The sequence below is a fragment of the Heptranchias perlo genome, chromosome 23, assembly GCF_035084215.1.
Source record: "Heptranchias perlo isolate sHepPer1 chromosome 23, sHepPer1.hap1, whole genome shotgun sequence".
Classification (NCBI taxonomy): Eukaryota; Metazoa; Chordata; class Chondrichthyes; order Hexanchiformes; family Hexanchidae; genus Heptranchias; species Heptranchias perlo.
In genome coordinates, this window is record NC_090347.1 from 45,496,488 (window position 1) to 45,516,549 (window position 20,062).

Consider the following 20,062-nt stretch of genomic DNA (forward strand, 5'->3'; position numbering starts at 1 on the left):
TCACACCCCTCCATTCACACTCCTCCATTCACACCTCTCCATTCACACCTCTCCATTCACACGTCTCCATTCACACCTCTCCATTTACACTCCTCCATTCACACCTCTCCATTCACACTCCTCCATTCACACTCCTCCATTCACACCTCTCCATTCACACCTCTCCATTTACACTCCTCCATTCACACCTCTCCATTCACACTCCTCCATTCACACTCCTCCATTCACACTCCTCCATTCACACCTCTCCATTCACACTCCTCCATTCACACTCCTCCATTCACACCTCTCCATTCACACCTCTCCATTTACACTCCTCCATTCACACCTCTCCATTCACACCTCTCCATTCACACCTCTCCATTCACACTCCTCCATTCACACTCCTCCATTCACACTCCTCCATTCACACCTCTCCATTCACACTCCTCCATTCACACCTCTCCATTTACACTCCTCCATTCACACTCCTCCATTCACACCTCTCCATTCACACTCCTCCATTCACACCTCTCCATTCACACCTCTCCATTCACACTCCTCCATTCACACCTCTCCATTCACACCTCTCCATTTACACTCCTCCATTCACACCTCTCCATTCACACCTCTCCATTCACACCTCTCCATTTACACTCCTCCATTCACACCTCTCCATTCACACTCCTCCACTCACACCTCTCCATTCACACCTCACCATTCACACCTCACCATTCACACCTCTCCATTCACACTCCTCCATTCACACCTCTCCATTCACACCTCTCCATTTACACTCCTCCATTCACACCTCTCCATTCACACCTCTCCATTCACACTCCTCCATTCACACTCCTCCATTCACACTCCTCCATTCACACTCCTCCATTCACACCTCTCCATTCACACTCCTCCATTCACACTCCTCCATTCACACTTCTCCATTCACACTCCTCCATTCACACTCCTCCATTCACACTCCTCCATTCACACTTCTCCATTCACACCTCTCCATTCACACTCCTCCATTCACACTCCTCCATTCACACCTCTCCATTCACACCTCTCCATTCACACCTCTCCATTCACACTCCTCCATTCACACTCCTCCATTCACACTCCTCCATTCACACTCCTCCATTCACACTCCTCCATTCACACCTCTCCATTCACACTCCTCGATTTACACTTCTCCATTTACACTCCTCCATTCACACTCCTCCATTCACACCTCTCCATTCACACTCCTCCATTCACACTCCTCCATTTACACTCCTCCATTCACACTCCTCCATTCACACTCCTCCATTTACACTTCTCCATTTACACTCCTCCATTCACACATCTCCGTTCACACTGCTCCATTCACAATCCTCCATTCACACTCCTCCATTCACACTCCTCCATTCACGCTTCTCCATTCACACCTCTCCATTCACACCTCTCCATTCACACTCCTCCATTCACACTTCTCCATTCACACCTCTCCATTCACACTCCTCCATTCACACTTCTCCATTCACACTCCTCCATTCACACCTCTCCATTCACACTCCTCCATTCACACTCCTCCATTCACACCTCTCCATTCACACCCCTCCATTTCCACTCCTCCATTCACACCTCTCCATTCACACCTCTCCATTCACACTCCTCCATTCACACCTCTCCATTCACAATCCTCCATTCACACTCCTCCATTCACACTCCTCCATTCACGCTTCTCCATTCACACCTCTCCATTCACACTCCTCCATTCACACTCCTCCATTCACACCTCTCCATTCACACCCCTCCATTTACACTCCTCCATTCACACCTCTCCATTCACACCTCTCCATTCACACTCCTCCATTCACACCTCTCCATTCACACTCCTCCATTCACACTCCTCCATTCACACTCCTCCATTCACACTCCTCCATTCACACTCCTCCATTCACACTCCTCCATTTACACTCCTCCATTCACACTCCTCCATTCACACCTCTCCATTCACACCTCTCCATTCACACTCCTCCATTCACACCTCTCCATTCACACCTCTCCATTCACACTCCTCCATTCACACTCCTCGATTTACACTTCTCCATTTACACTCCTCCATTCACACTTCTCCATTCACACTCCTCCATTCACACTCCTCCATTCACACTCCTCCATTCACACTCCTCCATTTCCACTTCTCCATTTACACTCCTCCATTCACACCTCTCCATTCACACTGCTCCATTCACACTCCTCCATTCACACTCCTCCATTCACACTTCTCCATTCACACCTCACCATTCACACCTCTCCATTCACACTCCTCCATTCACACCTCACCATTCACACTCCTCCATTTACACTCCTCCATTTACACTCCTCCATTCACACTCCTCCATTCAGACCTCTCCATTCACAACTCACCATTCACACCGCTCCATTCACACTCCTCCATTCACACTTCTCCATTCACACTTCTCCATTCACACTCCTCCATTCACACCTCTCCATTCACACCTCACCTTTCACACTACTCCATTTACACTCCTCCATTCACACCTCTCCATTCACACCTCTCCATTCACACTCCTCCATTCACACTCCTCCATTCACACTCCTCCATTCACACTTCTCCATTCACACTTCTCCATTCACACTCCTCCATTCACACCTCTCCATTCACACTCCTCCATTCACACCTCTCCATTCACACCTCTCCATTCACACCTCACCATTCACACTCCTCCATTCACACCTCTCCATTCACACTCCTCCATTCACACTCCTCCATTCACACCTCTCCATTCACACCTCACCTTTCACACTACTCCATTTACACTCCTCCATTCACACCTCTCCATTCACACTCCTCCATTCACACTCCTCCATTCACACCTCTCCATTCACACCTCACCTTTCACACTACTCCATTTACACTCCTCCATTCACACTCCTCCATTCACACTCCTCCATTCACACCTCTCCATTCACACTCCTCCATTCACACTCCTCCATTTACACTCCTCCATTCACACTCCTCCATTCACACTCCTCCATTCACACTCCTCCATTTACACTCCTCCATTCACACTCCTCCATTTACACTCCTCCATTCACACTCCTCCACTCACACCTCTCCATTCACACCTCACCATTCACACCTCTCCATTCACACCTCTCCATTTGCACTCCTCCATTCACACTCCTCCATTCACACTCCTCCATTCACACCTCTGCATTCACACCTCTCCATTCACACTCCTCCATTCACACTCCTCCATTCACACTCCTCCATTCACACTCCTCCATTCACACCTCTCCATTCACACCTCTCCATTTACACTCCTCCATTCACACCTCTCCATTCACACTCCTCCATTCACACTCCTCCATTCACACTCCTCCATTCACACCTCTCCATTTACACTCCTCCATTCACACCTCTCCATTCACACTCCTCCATTCACACCTCTCCATTCACACCTCTCCATTTACACTCCTCCATTCACACCTCTCCATTCACACTCCTCCATTCACACTCCTCCATTTACACTCCTCCATTCACACCTCTCCATTCACACTCCTCCACTCACACCTCTCCATTCACACCTCACCATTCACACCTCTCCATTCACACTCCTCCATTCACACCTCTCCATTCACACTCCTCCATTTAAACTCCTCCATTCACACCTCTCCATTCACACCTCTCCATTCACACTCCTCCATTCACACTCCTCCATTCACACTCCTCCATTCACACCTCTCCATTCACACCTCTCCATTCACACTCCTCCATTCACACTCCTCCATTCACACTTCTCCATTTAAACTCCTCCATTCACACCTCTCCATTCACACTCCTCCATTTACACTCCTCCATTCACACCTCTCCATTCACACCGCTCCATTCACACTCCTCCATTCACACTCCTCCATTCACACTCCTCCATTCACACCTCACCATTCACACTCCTCCATTCACACCTCTCCATTCACCCCTCACCATTCACACTCCTCCATTCACACTCCTCCATTTACACTCCTCCATTCACACTCCTCCATTCACACCTCTCCATTCACACTCCTCCATTCACACTCCTCCATTTACACTCCTCCATTCACACTCCTCCGTTCACACTCCTCCATTTACACTTCTCCATTTACACTCCTCCATTCACACCTCTCCATTCACACTCCTCCATTCACACTCCTCCATTCACTCTCCTCCATTCACACCTCTCCATTCACACCTCTCCATTCACACTCCTCCATTCACACCTCTCCATTTACACTCCTCCATTCACACTCCTCCATTCACACTCCTCCATTCACACTCCTCCATTCACACTCCTCCATTTACACTCCTCCATTCACACTCCTCCATTCACACTCCTCCATTCACACTCCTCCATTTACACTCCTCCATTCACACTCCTCCATTCACACTCCTCCATTTACACTCCTCCATTCACACTCCTCCATTCACACTCCTCCATTCACTCTCCTCCATTCACACCTCTCCATTCACACCTCTCCATTTACACTCCTCCATTCACACTCCTCGATTTACACTTCTCCATTTACACTCCTCCATTCACACCTCTCCATTCACACCTCTCCATTCACACCTCTCCATTTACACTCCTCCATTCACACTCCTCGATTTACACTCCTCCATTTACACTCCTCCATTCACACTCCTCCATTCACACTCCTCCATTTACACTTCTCCATTTACACTCTTCCATTCACACCTCTCCATTCACACTCCTCCATTCACACTCCTCCATTCACACTCCTCCATTCACACTCCTCCATTTACACTTCTCCATTTGCACTCCTCCATTCACACCTCTCCATTCACACCTCTCCATTCACAACTCACCATTCACACCGCTCCATTCACACTCCTCCATTCACACTTCTCCATTCACACCTCTCCATTCACACTCCTCCATTCACACTCCTCCATTCACACCTCCCATTCACACTCCTCCATTCACACTCCTCCATTCACACTTCTCCATTCACACCTCTCCATTCACACTCCTCCATTCACACCTCACCATTCACACCGCTCCATTCACACTCCTCCATTCACACTTCTCCATTCACACCTCTCCATTCACACTCCTCCATTCACACTCCTCCATTCACACCTCCCATTCACACTCCTCCATTCACACTCCTCCATTCACACTCCTCCATTCACACCTCCCATTCACACTCCTCCATTCACACTCCTCCATTCACACTCCTCCATTCACACTTCTCCATTCACACTCCTCCATTCACACTCCTCCATTCACACTCCTCCATTCACACTTCTCCATTCACACCTCTCCATTCACACTCCTCCATTCACACTCCTCCATTCACACTTCTCCATTCACACCTCTCCATTCACACTCCTCCATTCACACTTCTCCATTCACACCTCTCCATTCACACTCCTCCATTTACACTCCTCCATTCACACCTCTCCATTCACACCTCTCCATTCACACCTCTCCATTCACACCTCACCATTCACACCGCTCCATTCACACTCCTCCATTCACACTCCTCCATTCACGCTTCTCCATTCACACTCCTCCATTCACACTCCTCCATTCACACTCCTCCATTCACACTCCTCCATTCACACTCCTCCATTCACACCTCTCCATTCACACTCCTCCATTTACACTCCTCCATTTACACTCCTCCATTCACACCTCACCATTCACACTCCTCCATTCACACTTCTCCATTCACACACCTCCATTCACACTCCTCCATTTACACTCCTCCATTCACACTCCTCCATTCACACCTCACCATTCACACTCCTCCATTTACACTCCTCCATTTACACTCCTCCATTCACACTCCTCCATTCACACCTCTCCATTCACACTCCTCCATTCACACTCCTCCATTTACACTCCTCCATTTACACTCCTCCATTCACACTCCTCCATTCACACTTCTCCATTCACACTTCTTCATTCACACCTCTCCATTCACACTCCTCCATTCACACTTCTCCATTTACACTCCTCCATTCACACTCCTCCATTTACACTCCTCCATTCACACTCCTCCATTCACACCTCGCCATTCACACTTCTCCATTCACACCTCTCCATTTACACTCCTCCATTCACACTCCTCCATTCACACCTCACCATTTGCACTCCTCCATTTACACTCCTCCATTCACACTCCTCCATTCACACTCCTCCATTTACACTCCTCCATTTACACTCCTCCATTCACACTCCTCCATTCACACTCCTCCATTCACACCTCACCACTCACCACTCTCAACTCAACTCAACCATGGCTTTTCAATGACAAAGAGTTGCTTGATTGAAGCTTTTAATATTGGTAACTTTCTCCTCTCTCCTCTCCTCTGGAACCTTAGAATCTGGAAGTGCACTAAAGGTGCTGTTATCCTGCGTATGACCCATGCTCAATGTCACCAGTACCCCAAGCATTGGTCTCATGCAGCCAACTGTGAGCCAAACGTAATGGACTCCCTTGGCTGCAGGGCTTGTGGAGCTCAGGCAGTTTATATTTGGCTTCTAGACAGCTGCACGGGACCCATGCTTGGGAAATTTGGCAACACTGGTGCATTGTAAGAACACCCTAAATGACTGCGTTCTTTGAAGGTACCAATGGCAGCTCAGTTGATGCCCTGGTGGGTATCGGTACAGCTTGGTGTCACACTGAGCCAGCCAGACTACTGTAACAGAAAGGTTAGGAAAACTGGAAGAGGAGAAGATACTGTTACAACATTAGTAAGAGAGGATATAGGTAAGGGAAAGCAATCAGCGGAGACGCTATGGTTTGAATTGAGGAATAAGAGAGGCTTAAAACTGTAAAGGGTGTTGTCTGCAGGCCTCCTGAGAGCAGCAATGAAGTAGCAGAATGTATTAATTCAGAGATTAGAGAGGCTTGTAGTAAAAGCAGAGTTGTTTTAAATAGGAGACTGATTTCCATATAAATTGGGAAGAACAGAGTAGGTCAAGTCAGAAAGGTAGTGAATTTCCTGAGAGAGTTTTCTGGAGCAATATGTTCAGAACCAACAAGAGGGCAGGCCGTGCTAGTATTAGTAATGAGTAATGAGTAATGAGCCAGACTTAGATAAATTACTGTTAGATTATTATCTAACAGTGATCATAATATGATCAGATTCAATGTTAGGTTTGAAAAGGAGAAACGTAACATAGTTACTAAGAGTCTAGATTTTGGTAAGGCTAACTTTAACAGGGTGAGACAGAGACCGATGACAACAAACTGGTCAGAACTGTTATTGGATAAAAATACAGATGAACAGTGGGAGATGTTCAAAAAAAGAATTTAGCTTAATGCAGGACCAGTATATACCCCTAAGGGGCAAGAGCTCTACTTACCAAATAAAACAGCCATGGTCGACAAAAGAGGTGAGAGATAACATAAAAGTAAAGGAGAAAGTGTACAAAAGTGCAAAGAATAGTGTAGATCCAGGGGACTGGGAGAGATATAAAGAACAGCAAAGGAAGACAAAAAAGATAGTAAGAGTTGCAACAAGGGAATATGAAAAGAAACTTGCGAGGGATCTCAAGATAATCACAAAAAGTTTTTACAATTATATTAGATGATAAAGCGTAGTCAAGGTTAATGTGGGCCATTTAAAAACAGATGTGGGAAATACTGCAAATGAAAATAAGGAAATGGCAGACTTGTTGAATAATGACTTTGTGTCAGTCTTCACAGTAGAGGAAGAGGATAATATACCCGACACTCCAGGGAAACTAATAATGAATCAAGGACCAGAACTCACTAAAGTTAACGTAAGCAAGAAAACAGTATCAGAAAAAATAGTGGCTCTAAAGACTGACAAATAGGATATAGGGGCTCTGGAGAAGGTGCAAAAAAGGATTCACAAGGATGATACCAAAACTGAGAGGATATACTTATCAGGAAAAGCTGAACAGGCTGGGGCTCTTTTCTCTAAAAAAAAAAGAGGCTGAGCGATGACCTGATAGAGGTCTTTAAGATTATGAAAGGGTTTGATAGGGTAGACATAGAGAAAATGTATCCACCTGTGGGTCATAAATTTAAGATGGTCACTAATAAATCCAATAGGGAATTCAGGAGAAACTTCTTTACCCAGTGAGTGGTAAGAATGTGGAACTCGCTGCCACAAGGAGTAGTTGAGGCGAATAGTATAGATGCATTTAAGGGGAAGCTAGATAAACACACGAGAGAGAAAGGAACAGAAGGTTATGCTGGTCGGGTGAGATGAAGAGGGGTGGGAGGAAGCTCATGTGGACCATAAACACCAGCATTGACCAGTGCTGTAGACTCTATGTAACAACAACTTGCATTTATATAGCGCCTTTAACATCGTAAAACATCTCAAGGCACTTCACAGGAGCGATTATCAAACAAAAAAAAATTGACACAAAGCCAATGAAAGAAACATTAGGACAGATGACCAAAAGCTTGGTTAATGAGGTAGGTGTTAGGGAGCGTCTTAAAGGAGGAGAGAGAGGCAGAGAGGTTTAGGGAAGGAATTCCAGAAAATAAGGATGAGAATTTTAAATTCCCCGCAATGTTCAATTCCCAAGTCGGTGCAGCATCAACTGATCTTAGCTGGGGCAGCACTAGAGGATGCTACAATTGGCCTTAGCGGCCCTGGGATGGGGAGGGGAAAATTCCCCCCGGAATACTGCTCCTGATCCTCTGAAAGTGCACATGTATGTGGATGTTGGGGGAGGACAGGATTGGACTCACCACTGACGCCTTCCACAGCTTCCTGTAGTCAAAAAGCTGTTGACACTCGCAGAAGAATAGTTCCTTGCATGAGGTTCTGGAGGATACCCGGGGACTGGAGATCCCTACCCCAGCAGGAGTATGTGGCTCTGAAATTCCAATGGATTGGCTAGAGTGTCAATCCAGCGGATCTATCTGGGGAGGTTGGTATTTGTGCAGGAGAGTGGATCCGCCAGTTTCATGCCCCATTTAAGTTCTGCCCTAAATTCCGCAGAAAGTCAGGGGGAGTGTAAGATGCTCTCGTCTTAGCTAACGTGCAGCCATGCAAATGATGGGTTAGGCCAGGATTCAAAATTCTGACATTTCCGCCCTAGGATCTGCTGATCTAACTTATGCCAACTTAAAACAGGGGTAACTTAGAACAGCAACTGAGGGGCGGCTGATATTGGCAACTTAATTTCAATGCTGTTTGTGGGATCTTGCTGTGTGCAAAGTGGCTGCCACGTTTCCTACATTATAGCAGTGACAACACTTTAAAAATACTTCATTGGCTGTAAAATGCTTTGGAATGTCCTGAGGTTGTGAAAGGCGCTAAATAAATGCAAGTCTTTCTTTATAGAGAGTAATTACTTTGCTTTAGTTAGGTTTTATTGAAATTTTTTTGGACTATATATTTGAGGCTCCCACCTTTATTTACAAATCTCCCCATCTGGAGTACTGCATTCAGTTTTGGGCTTTGCATTTCAGGAAGGATATATTGGCCTCGGAGGGGTACAGCGCTGATTCACCAGAATGATACCAGGCTTAAAACGTTAAATTATAAGTACAGGTTGCATAAATTAGACAAGTATTCCCTTGAGTATATAAGATTGAGGGGTGATCTAATCAAGGTTTGTCACACTGCTTGTCCGACATCTAGTATTCGATGAGCAGAAATTCCTCCAATATTGGGAAGAGTTAAGCCATTGTCTCCGGTCCCTGCCACAAATTCCGTTCCATAGCCACTGATTCCATCCCCCTCCCTGGCTACTGCCTAAGGCTGAACCAGACTGTTTCCAACTTTGACGTCCTATTCGACCCTGAGCTGAGCTCCCAATCCTCTCCATCACCAAGACCGCTTACTTGCACCTTTGTAACATCGCCTGACTCCTGCCTCAGCTCATTTGCTACTGAAACCCTCATCCAATGCCTTTGTTACCTCTAGACTCGACTATTCATTGTAAGAGGATTTGAGTACAGGAGCAGGGATGTCTTACTGCAGTTATACAGGACCTTGGTGAGACTGCACCTGGAGTATTGTGTGCAGTTTTGGTCTTCTTATCTGAGGAAGGATGTCCTTGCCATGGAGGGAGTGCAACGAAGGTTTACCAGACTGATTCCTGGGATGGCAGGACTGACGTATGAGGAGAGATTGGGTCGACTAGGCCTATATTCACTAGAGTTTAGAAGAATGAGAGGTGATCTCATCGAAACATATAAAATTCTAACAGGACTAGACAGACTAGATGCAGGGAGGATGTTCCCGATGGCTGGGGAGTCCAGAACCAGGGGTCACAGTCTCAGGATACGGGGTATGCCATTTAGAACCGAGATGAGGAGAAATTTCTTCACTCAGAGGGTGGTGAACCTGTGGAATTCTCTACCACAGAAGGCAGTGGAGGCCAAGTTATTAGATGTATTCAAGAAGGAGATAGATATATTTCTTAATGCTAAAGGGATCAAGGGATATGGGGAAAAAGCGGGAACAGGGTACTGAGTTAGACGATCAGCCATGATCATTTTGAATGGCGGAGCAGGCCCGAAGGGCTGAATGGCCAACTGTTGCTCCTATTTTCTATGTTTCTATGTTTTCCAATGCTCTCCTGGCCGGCCTCCCATCTTCCACCCTCCATAAACTTGAGCTCATCCAAAACTCTGCTGCCCGTATCCTAACTCGCACCAAGTCCTGTTCACCCATCACCCCCTGTGCTCGCTGACCTACATTGGCTCCTGGTCTGGCAACGCTTCGATTTTAAAATTCTCATACTTTTTAAAATCCCTCCATGGCCTCGCCCCTCCTTATTTCTGTAACTTCCTCCAGCCCTACAACTCTCCGAGATTTCTGCGTTCCTCCAATTCTGGCCTCTTGTACGTCCCTGATTTTCTTCGTTCTACCATTGGCATTCAACTGCCTAGGCCCCAAGTTCTGGAATTCCAATCCTAAACCTCTCTGCCTCTCTACCTCTCTCTCCCCCACCAGGATTCTCCTTAAAACCTATCTCTTTGACCAAGCTTTTCGTCACCTGTCCTAATATCTCCTTATGTGGCTTGGTGTCAAATTTTGTTTGATAATCGCTCCTGCGAAGCGCTTTGGGATGTTTTACTATGATAAAGGCTCTATGTAAATGCAAGTCGTTGTTGTTGAGGTGTTTAAAATGAAGGAATTTGTTAGAGTAGATATAAAGAAAGCATTTCTTCTGGTGGAGGGATAGAGAACAAAGGGGCATCATTTTAAACTGGGCCATTCAAGAATGAGATCAGGAAGTACTTTTTCACACGAAGGGTAGTGGAAATCTAGAACTCTCTCCCCCAAAAGGCTGTGGATCTTTGGGTACGATTGAAATTTTCAAGACAGACATCGATAGATTTTTGTTGGGTAAGGGTGCCAAGGGATATGGAGCAAAGCGAATAAATGGAATTGAGGTACATGATCTAATTGAATGGCAGAACAGGCTCGAGCGGCTGAATGGCCTACTCCTGTTCCTATGAGACTGTTTTGTGTTTGGAAAATTTCCCTAAAATGAGGGGGAAGGCTGTAATTTATTCTCCCCATGGGGCTTCCTGCCTTTGTTGGAGGAGAAAAATGAAGAGCAGGAGCAGATAACTTGAGAAGGCAGCAGCACTGGAGATTCAGACCTCCTGCAGTTACCCAAACACAATGGACGGCCCCAGAATATCAGCCCTCAGTAAATCCATGGATTGATGTGTCATGGGCCTCTGGCTTCTTTCGGATGTGTGCAGAAGTTCCTGAAGCTGCTACTCACTCCAAGGTGCTCTGCCTTGTGGAGACAACCTCTCTGGTAGTGCCACAAGTTTGGCATTGGACTCGTCTGACAACTCTGCCACCATCCCTACCATCTGCCACACATCTTTAGAGAGTCTTCACAGGGTTTGATGCTCTGCAAAGCATTTGTCTTTTCATGGCAGGATCCCTGAGGTCATCGACCAAGTGCGCAACAGTCAGGGTTTGATATCTCCGAAGCCTCTACTCGGCTACATCATGCTCCACCTCCAATATCTCATTCTCTGGCTTCATTGTGAATTACGAATCACCCTGTGTCAGTTCCTCATCTGGAATTTGTGTATCATCCTAAGTTAATCTATCTGGGCTGGCGTGTTCGTGCGGAGTGGGCCAATATCTGTTAGCATCTTGAAGGTTCTGCCATTGGTTCCTTCTCTCTCTCTCTCTCTGCAGCTTCTTTCTTGCTTCCGGCTTCTGTGGCGATAAGGAGGAGGAGTTTCCTGTTGTCTACTTTTTCTTTCCTGTGAGGCTCATGTAAGAGGCTCTCTCAGAAAAGAGAAACCATTTCTTTGGCCACTAGCACTTGGTCAGCACAAACCATCTGAGGGTGCTGGTCCTCCCTCTCCATCCCCTACAGCGCTGGCTGAGTGAGTTCCCAGCCATAGTTGTATCTGCTCCTGCTGTCCCTCCTCTTGTAACCTGTCCTTCTCTGGAATTGTCAGAATCTTTTCCCGCATGATGAAAGAATGTTTGTTGTTGTTGGTCACAGACTGTGGTATTTGTCATCTATTTGAGAATTCTCATTACTTCTCCTATGGAATTCCCACCAGAATAGTGAGGCTTCAACAGCCAATGCTGGCCTCTACGGCACAGGTACGCTGGCCTCTGCGGCACAGGCACGCTGATCTGCGTGACACACTTACGGCACAGTTACACTCTCCCTTTATTTACTGGGCTGGCAGTAGAGCCGCACTCCAAGCTAACAATATTCCATGTTATTAACTTTCCACTTGAGGGATGCTGGCTCCTGCTGGGAACACTAATCTTAAAACTGGTGAATGTGTAATTAGCTGTGGAGAGGATTACAGAGAGGCCTTGGTGACAGAGACTCAGGGGATTGACAGCAATGCAAGAGCTACACTTACCATGGGAACCATGAGATGTGAGAGGTAATGACTCCATAGCAACAACATAACAATCGTACATGATGTGAGCACAGGAATTACATGAACTCCATTGAATATTCAGGACTCCAGACAAGCCTAACAGTAATTCCTTTATGGTTGACTCATATACAATCAACAGCTGGACATGGTGGTACTGGGTGGGGCAGTGCATTTAATAGAGGCTGTTTATATTTGAGATCTGGATTCAAATCCAACCCAGACTGAACGGATTAGTCTCCCCTCTCTGCTTGCTGTAAGAGACCAACAGGGAACAGGTTTGGGTGATTCAATCCAGATCAAATGGACAAGGGCCAAAAGCTCAAAACTGCTCCTATTTTGGCAACAATTGGTATTTAATTGGCAAACTCATTGGAGAGGCCAATGGGAAATGAAATGTAACATTGGTGCAGCAATTATTATCTGAGGTTGGAAACAAGACATATTGTTGGGACAGTATAGAGAGAGATTTGCTCTGTATCTAACCCGAGCTGTACCTACCCTGGGAGTGTTTGATGGGACAGTGTAGAGGGAGCTTTGCTCTGCATCTAACCTGTACTGTAAATTTTTTTAAATTCATTCATGGGATGTGGGCGTTGCTGGCAAGGCCAGCATTTATTGCCCATCCCTAATTGCCCTTGAGAAGGTGGTGGTGAGCCGCCGCCTTGAACCGCTGCAGTCCGTGTGGTGAAGGTTCTCCCACAGTGCTGTTAGGTAGGGAGTTCCATTATTTTGACCCAGTGATGATGAAGGAACGGCGATGTATTTCCAAGTCGGGATGGTGTGACTTGGAGGGGAACATGCAGGTGGTGTTGTTCCCATGTGCCTGCTGCTCTTGTCCTTCTAGGTGGTAGAGGTCGCGGGTTTGGGAGGTGCTGTCGAAGAAGCCTTGGTGAGTTGCTGCAGTGCATCCTGTGGATGGTACACACTGCAGCCACTGTGCGCCGGTTGTGAAGGGAGTGAATGTTTAGGGTGGTGGATGGGGTGCCAGTTAAGCGGGCTGCTTCGTCCTGGATGGTGTCAAGATTCTCGAGTGTTGTTGGAGCAAGGCAGGTCACTCTCACCTCACCTCTGGAATTCAGCTCTTTTGTCCATGTTTGGACCAAGGCTGTAATGAGGTCTGGAGCCGAGTGGTCCTGGCCAAACTGAGCGTTGGTGAGCAGGTTATTGTGAGTAAGTGTCGCTTGATAGCACTGTCGACGGTGATGATTGAGAGTAGACTGATAGGGCGGTAATTGGCCCGATTGGATTTGTCCTGCTTTTTGTGGACAGGACATACCTGGGCAATTTTCCACATTGTCGTGTAGATGCCAGTGTTGTAACTGCACTGGAACAGCTTGGCTAGAGGCGCGGCTAGTTCTGGAGCACAGATCTTCAGCACGACAGCCAGGATGTTGTTGGGGCCCATAGCCTTTGCTGTATCCAGTGCACTCAGCCGTTTCTTGATATCACGTGGAGTGAATCGAATTTGATGAAGGCTGTGATGGTGGGGATCTTGGAGGCCGAGATGGATCATCCACTCAGCACTTCTGGCTGAAGATGGTTGCAAACGCATCAGCCTTGCCTTTTGCATTCACGTGCTGGGCTCTGCCATCATTGAGGATTGTAACTCGCTCACCTGACGAAGGAGAAAGCCTCCGAAAGCTTGTGATTTTCAAATAAAACAGTTGGACTATAACCTGGTGTTGTAAGATTCCTTACATTTGTCAACCCCAGTCCATCACCGGCATCTCCACATCATCATTGAGGATGGGGATGTTTACAGAGCTTCCTGCTCCCATTAGTTGTTTAATTGTCCACCATCATTCACGACTGGATGTGGCAGGACTGTAGAGCTTTGATCTGATCCGTTGGTTGTGGAATCGCTTAGCTCTGTCTATAGTATGTTGCTTCCGCTGTTTAGTATGCATGTAGTCCTGAGTTGTAGCTTCACCAGGTTGGCACCTCATTTTTAGGTACATCTGGTGCTGCTCCTGGCATGCTCTTCTACACTTCTCTTGGAACCAGGGTTGATCCCCTGGCTTGTTGGTAATGGTAGAGTGAGGAATATGCCAGGCCATGAGGTTACAGATTGTGCTGGAATACAATTCTTCTGCTGATGGCCCACAGCGCCTCATGGATGCCGAGTTATGAGCTGCTAAATCTGTTCTGAATCTATCCCATATAGCACGGTGATAGTGCCACACAACACGATGGACGTCTCTACAAGGATCGTGCGGTGGTCACTCCTACCAATACTGTCATGGACAGATGCATTTGCGACAGGTGGATTTGTGAGAACGAGGTCAAGTAAGTTTTTCCCTCGTGTTGGTTCTCTCACCACCTGCCGCAGGCCCAGTCTGGCAGCTATGTCCTTCAGGACTCGGCCAGCTCGGTCAATAGTGGTGTTACCGAGCCACTCTTGGTGATGGACATTGAAGTCCCCCACCCAGAGTACATTCTGTGCCCTTGCTACCCTCAGTGCTTCCTCCAAGTAATGCTCAACATGGAGGAGGGACTGATTCATCAGCTGAGGGAGGGCGATAGGTTGTAATCAGCAGGAGGTTTCCTTGCCCATGTTTGACCTGATGCCATGAGATTTCATGGGGTCCGGAGTCAATGTTGAGGACTCCCAGGGCCACTCCCTCCTGACTGTATATCACTGTACCACCACCTCTGGTGGGTCTGTCCTGTCAGTGGGACAGGACATACCCAGGGATGGTGATGGAAGAGTCTGGGACGTTGGCTGAAAGGTATGATTCTATGAGTATGGCTATGTCAGGCTGTTGCTTGACTAGTCTGTGGGACAGCTCTCCCAATTTTGGCACCTCCAGATGTTAGTGAGGAGGACTTTTCAGGGTCGACTGGCCTTGGATTGCCTTTGTCGTGTCCGGTGCTTAGTCTTCCAATGCTGGGTGGTCTGTCCGGTTTTATTCTTCTTATGTCTTTTTTTAGTGAGATTTTACAACTGAGTGGCTTGCTAGGCCATTTCAGAGGGCAATTAAGAACGAACCACATTGCTGTGTGTCTGGAGTCACATATAGGCCAGACCGGGTAAGGACGGCAGGTTTCCTTCCCTAAAGGACATTAGTGAACCGGAGGGTTTTTACGACAATCCAGTAGTTTCATGGCCACCATTACTGATACCAGTATTTTATTCGATATTTTAATTTTTTTTTAATTAACTAAATTTAAATTCCCCAGCTGCTGTGCTGAGATTTGAACATGTGTCTCATGGAGTATTAAACCAGGCCTCTGGATCATTAGTCCAGTAACATAACCACTATGCTATCATACCATGGAAATGGGAGTGTTTGATGCGACAGTGTGGTGAGAGATTTGTTTTATTCCAAACTCATGCTGTACCTGCCCTGGGAATATTTGACTGAGCAGTGTAGAGGGAGCTTTATTCTGTATCTAACCCATGCTGTACCTGCCCTGGGAGTGTTTGATGGGACAGTGTAGAGGGAGCTTTACTCTGTATCTAACCCGTGCTGTACCTGCCCTGGGAGTGTTTGATGGGACAGTGTAGAGGGAGCTTTACTTTGTATCTAACCCGTGCTGCACCTGCCCTGGGAGTGTTTGATGGGACAGTGTAGAGGGAGCTTTACTCTGTATCTAACCCGTGCTGTACCTGCCCTGGGAGTGTTTGATGGGACAGTGCAGGGGGAGCTTTACTCTGTATCTAACCCATGCTGTACCTGCCCTGGGAGTGTTTGATGGGACAGTGTAGAGGGAGATTTACTCTGTATCTAACCCGTGCTGTACCTGCCCTGGGAGTGTTTGATGGGACAGTGTAGAGGGAGCTTTACTCTGTATCTAACCCGTGCTGTACCTGCCCTGGGAGTGTTTGATGGGACAGTGTAGAGGGAGCTTTACTCTGTATCTAACCCGTGCTGTACCTGCCCTGGGAGTGTTTGATGGGAAAGTGTAGAGGGAGCTTTACTCTGTATCTAACCCGTGCTGTACCTGCCCTGGGAGTGTTTGATGGGACAGTGTAGAGGGAGCTTTACTCTGTATCTAACCCGTGCTGTACCTGCCCTGGGAGTGTTTGATGGGACAGTGCAGGGGGAGCTTTACTCTGTATCTAACCCATGCTGTACCTGCCCTGGGAGTGTTTGATGGGACAGTGTAGAGGGAGATTTACTCTGTATCTAACCCGTGCTGTACCTGCCCTGGGAGTGTTTGATGGGACAGTGTACAGGGAGATTTACTCTGTATCTAACCCGTGCTGTACCTGCCCTGGGAGTGTTTGATGGGACAGTGTAGAGGGAGCTTTACTTTGTATCTAACCCGTGCTGCACCTGCCCTGGGAGTGTTTGATGGGACAGTGTAGAGGGAGCTTTACTCTGTATCTAACCCGTGCTGTACCTGCCCTGGGAGTGTTTGATGGGACAGTGCAGGGGGAGCTTTACTCTGTATCTAACCCATGCTGTACCTGCCCTGGGAGTGTTTGATGGGACAGTGTAGAGGGAGATTTACTCTGTATCTAACCCGTGCTGTACCTGCCCTGGGAGTGTTTGATGGGACAGTGTAGAGGGAGCTTTACTCTGTATCTAACCCGTGCTGTACCTGCCCTGGGAGTGTTTGATGGGACAGTGTAGAGGGAGCTTTACTCTGTATCTAACCCGTGCTGTACCTGCCCTGGGAGTGTTTGATGGGAAAGTGTAGAGGGAGCTTTACTCTGTATCTAACCCGTGCTGTACCTGCCCTGGGAGTGTTTGATGGGACAGTGTAGAGGGAGCTTTACTCTGTATCTAACCCGTGCTGTACCTGCCCTGGGAGTGTTTGATGGGACAGTGTAGAGGGAGCTTTACTCTGTATCTAACCCGTGCTGTACCTGCCCTGGGAGTGTTTGATGGGACAGTGTAGAGGGAGCTTTACTCTGTATCTAACCCGTGCTGTACCTGCCCTGGGAGTGTTTGATGGGACAGTGTACAGGGAGCTTTACTCTGTATCTAACCCGTGCTGTACCTGCCCTGGGAGTGTTTGATTGGACAGTGTAGAGGGAGCTTTACTCTGTATCTAACCCGTGCTGTACCTGCCCTGGGAGTGTTTGATGGGACAGTGTGGAGGGAGCTTTACTCTGTATCTAACCCGTGCTGTACCTGCCCTGGGAGTGTTTGATGGGACAGTGTAGAGGGAGCTTTACTCTGTATCTAACCCGTGCTGTACCTGCCCTGGGAGTGTTTGATGGGAAAGTGTAGAGGGAGCTTTACTCTGTATCTAACCCGTGCTGTACCTGCCCTGGGAGTGTTTGATGGGACAGTGTAGAGGGAGCTTTACTCTGTATCTAACCCGTGCTGTACCTGCCCTGGGAGTGTTTGATGGGACAGTGTAGAGGGAGCTTTACTCTGTATCTAACCCGTGCTGTACCTGCCCTGGGAGTGTTTGATGGGACAGTGTAGAGGGAGCTTTACTCTGTATCTAACCCGTGCTGTACCTGCCCTGGGAGTGTTTGATGGGACAGTGTACAGGGAGCTTTACTCTGTATCTAACCCATGCTGTACCTGCCCTGGGAGTGTTTGATTGGACAGTGTAGAGGGAGCTTTACTCTGTATCTAACCCGTGCTGTACCTGCCCTGGGAGTGTTTGATGGGACAGTGTAGAGGGAGCTTTACTCTGTATCTAACCCGTGCTGTACCTGCCCTGGGAGTGTTTGATGGGACAGTGTAGAGGGAGCTTTACTCTGTATCTAACCCGTGCTGTACCTGCCCTGGGAGTGTTTGATGGGACAGTGTGGAGGGAGCTTTACTCTGTATCTAACCCGTGCTGTACCTGCCCTGGGAGTGTTTGATGGGACAGTGTGGAGGGTGCTTTACTCTGTATCTAACCCATGCTGTACCTGGCCTGGAAGTGTTTGATGGGACAGTGTGGAGGGAGCTTTACTCTGTATCTAACCCGTGCTGTACCTGCCCTGGGAGTGTTTGATGGGACAGTGTAGAGTGAGCTTTACTCTGTATCTAACCCGTGCTGTACCTGCCCTGGGAGTGTTTGATGGGACAGTGTAGAGGGAGCTTTACTCTGTATCTAACCCATGCTGTACCTGCCCTGGGAGTGTTTGATGGGACAGTGTAGAGGGAGCTTTACTCTGTATCTAACCCATGCTGTACCTGCCCTGGGAGTGTTTGATGGGACAGTGTAGAGGGAGATTTACTCTGTATCTAACCCGTGCTGCACCTGCCCTGGGAGTGTTTGATGGGACAGTGTGGAGGGAGCTTTACTCTGTATCTAACCCGTGCTGTACCTGCCCTGGGAGTGTTTGATGGGACAGTGTAGAGGGAGATTTACTCTGTATCTAACCCGTGCTGCACCTGCCCTTGGAGTGTTTGATGGGACAGTGTCGAGGGAGATTTACTCTGTATCTAACCCTGTACCTGAGCCGACGTAACACAGACCCAAGTGATGCAGTTTCCTGTTGGCTACTTAAAGGCGCTGTTCAAAATGAAACCAAGGAGGACATTTGGAGGTGCGACCTTTCTGCACTACAAAGAGATGATAGAGATGGCTTTACCCAGAATACTGCTCCCAAGTTGCCAGGGAAAGGGAGAGGACCGGAGGTGGACCCCCACAGATCCTGGAGCTCTACCCAGCGGAGGAGGCGGCACTGGAAATTAGCGGCATCTCTGCCTCTCTCAGCACCGGAGATGGTGAAGTTGGTGGTCCATTGGAGCAGCGTGACAGCATTAATCTCTCAGACCCACATCTGCTACAAGACAAAGTCTCCTTCAGTTGAATTCAGCACTTTATCAAATATAATCACTTTGCTGATGTGCATTTCAATATTTGTGAAGTTCCATAACTAAATCTTATCCTTGTCTTCTCTTCTCCAAGGCCATCACACGAAGGACATGAGCCCCCGCCCAGAGAGGATGAAGGCTCCCCAGAGGAGCTCATTCCAACTGAGTGATTAAAATAAAGAACAAAAAAAAGTACTGAATCAGTAAAGATAAATAGATAAGGAAACCATTCAGGTGATTTACGAAATACAAACTGAGATAAGAGGAATAAAGAATAGGAACACAACAAGAAGAAGCTAAAGGTGAGATTATCCTGTGCAATATCTCTCAGCATAGACACAAGGCGAGAGAAGGGGACGATAGATGGTGCTGAATCACCAGGCTACACCACCATAGAGTTGTATCTCAAGCAGCATCAGGCATGACCTGGAGGGTCCATGATATCACAATGGAGCAGCAGATGC

The 20,062-nt window shown here is 47.6% G+C and overlaps 1 protein-coding gene across 4 annotated transcripts in view; it reads left to right on the forward strand.

The window, feature by feature from the left end:
• LOC137341424 (protein HEATR9-like) overlaps nt 1-20,062 on the forward strand; it is a 143,147-nt gene that overhangs the window by 62,744 nt on the left and 60,341 nt on the right. For 3 of the 4 annotated variants that reach the window (XM_068004536.1, XM_068004539.1, XM_068004538.1), the window contains exon 3: nt 19,693-19,900. The exons of the other annotated variant lie outside the window; for it this stretch is intronic. The gene's annotated coding sequence lies outside the window, so the exon portion shown is untranslated. The remainder of the gene's footprint in view (nt 1-19,692; nt 19,901-20,062) is intronic. 4 annotated transcript variants of the gene reach the window in all.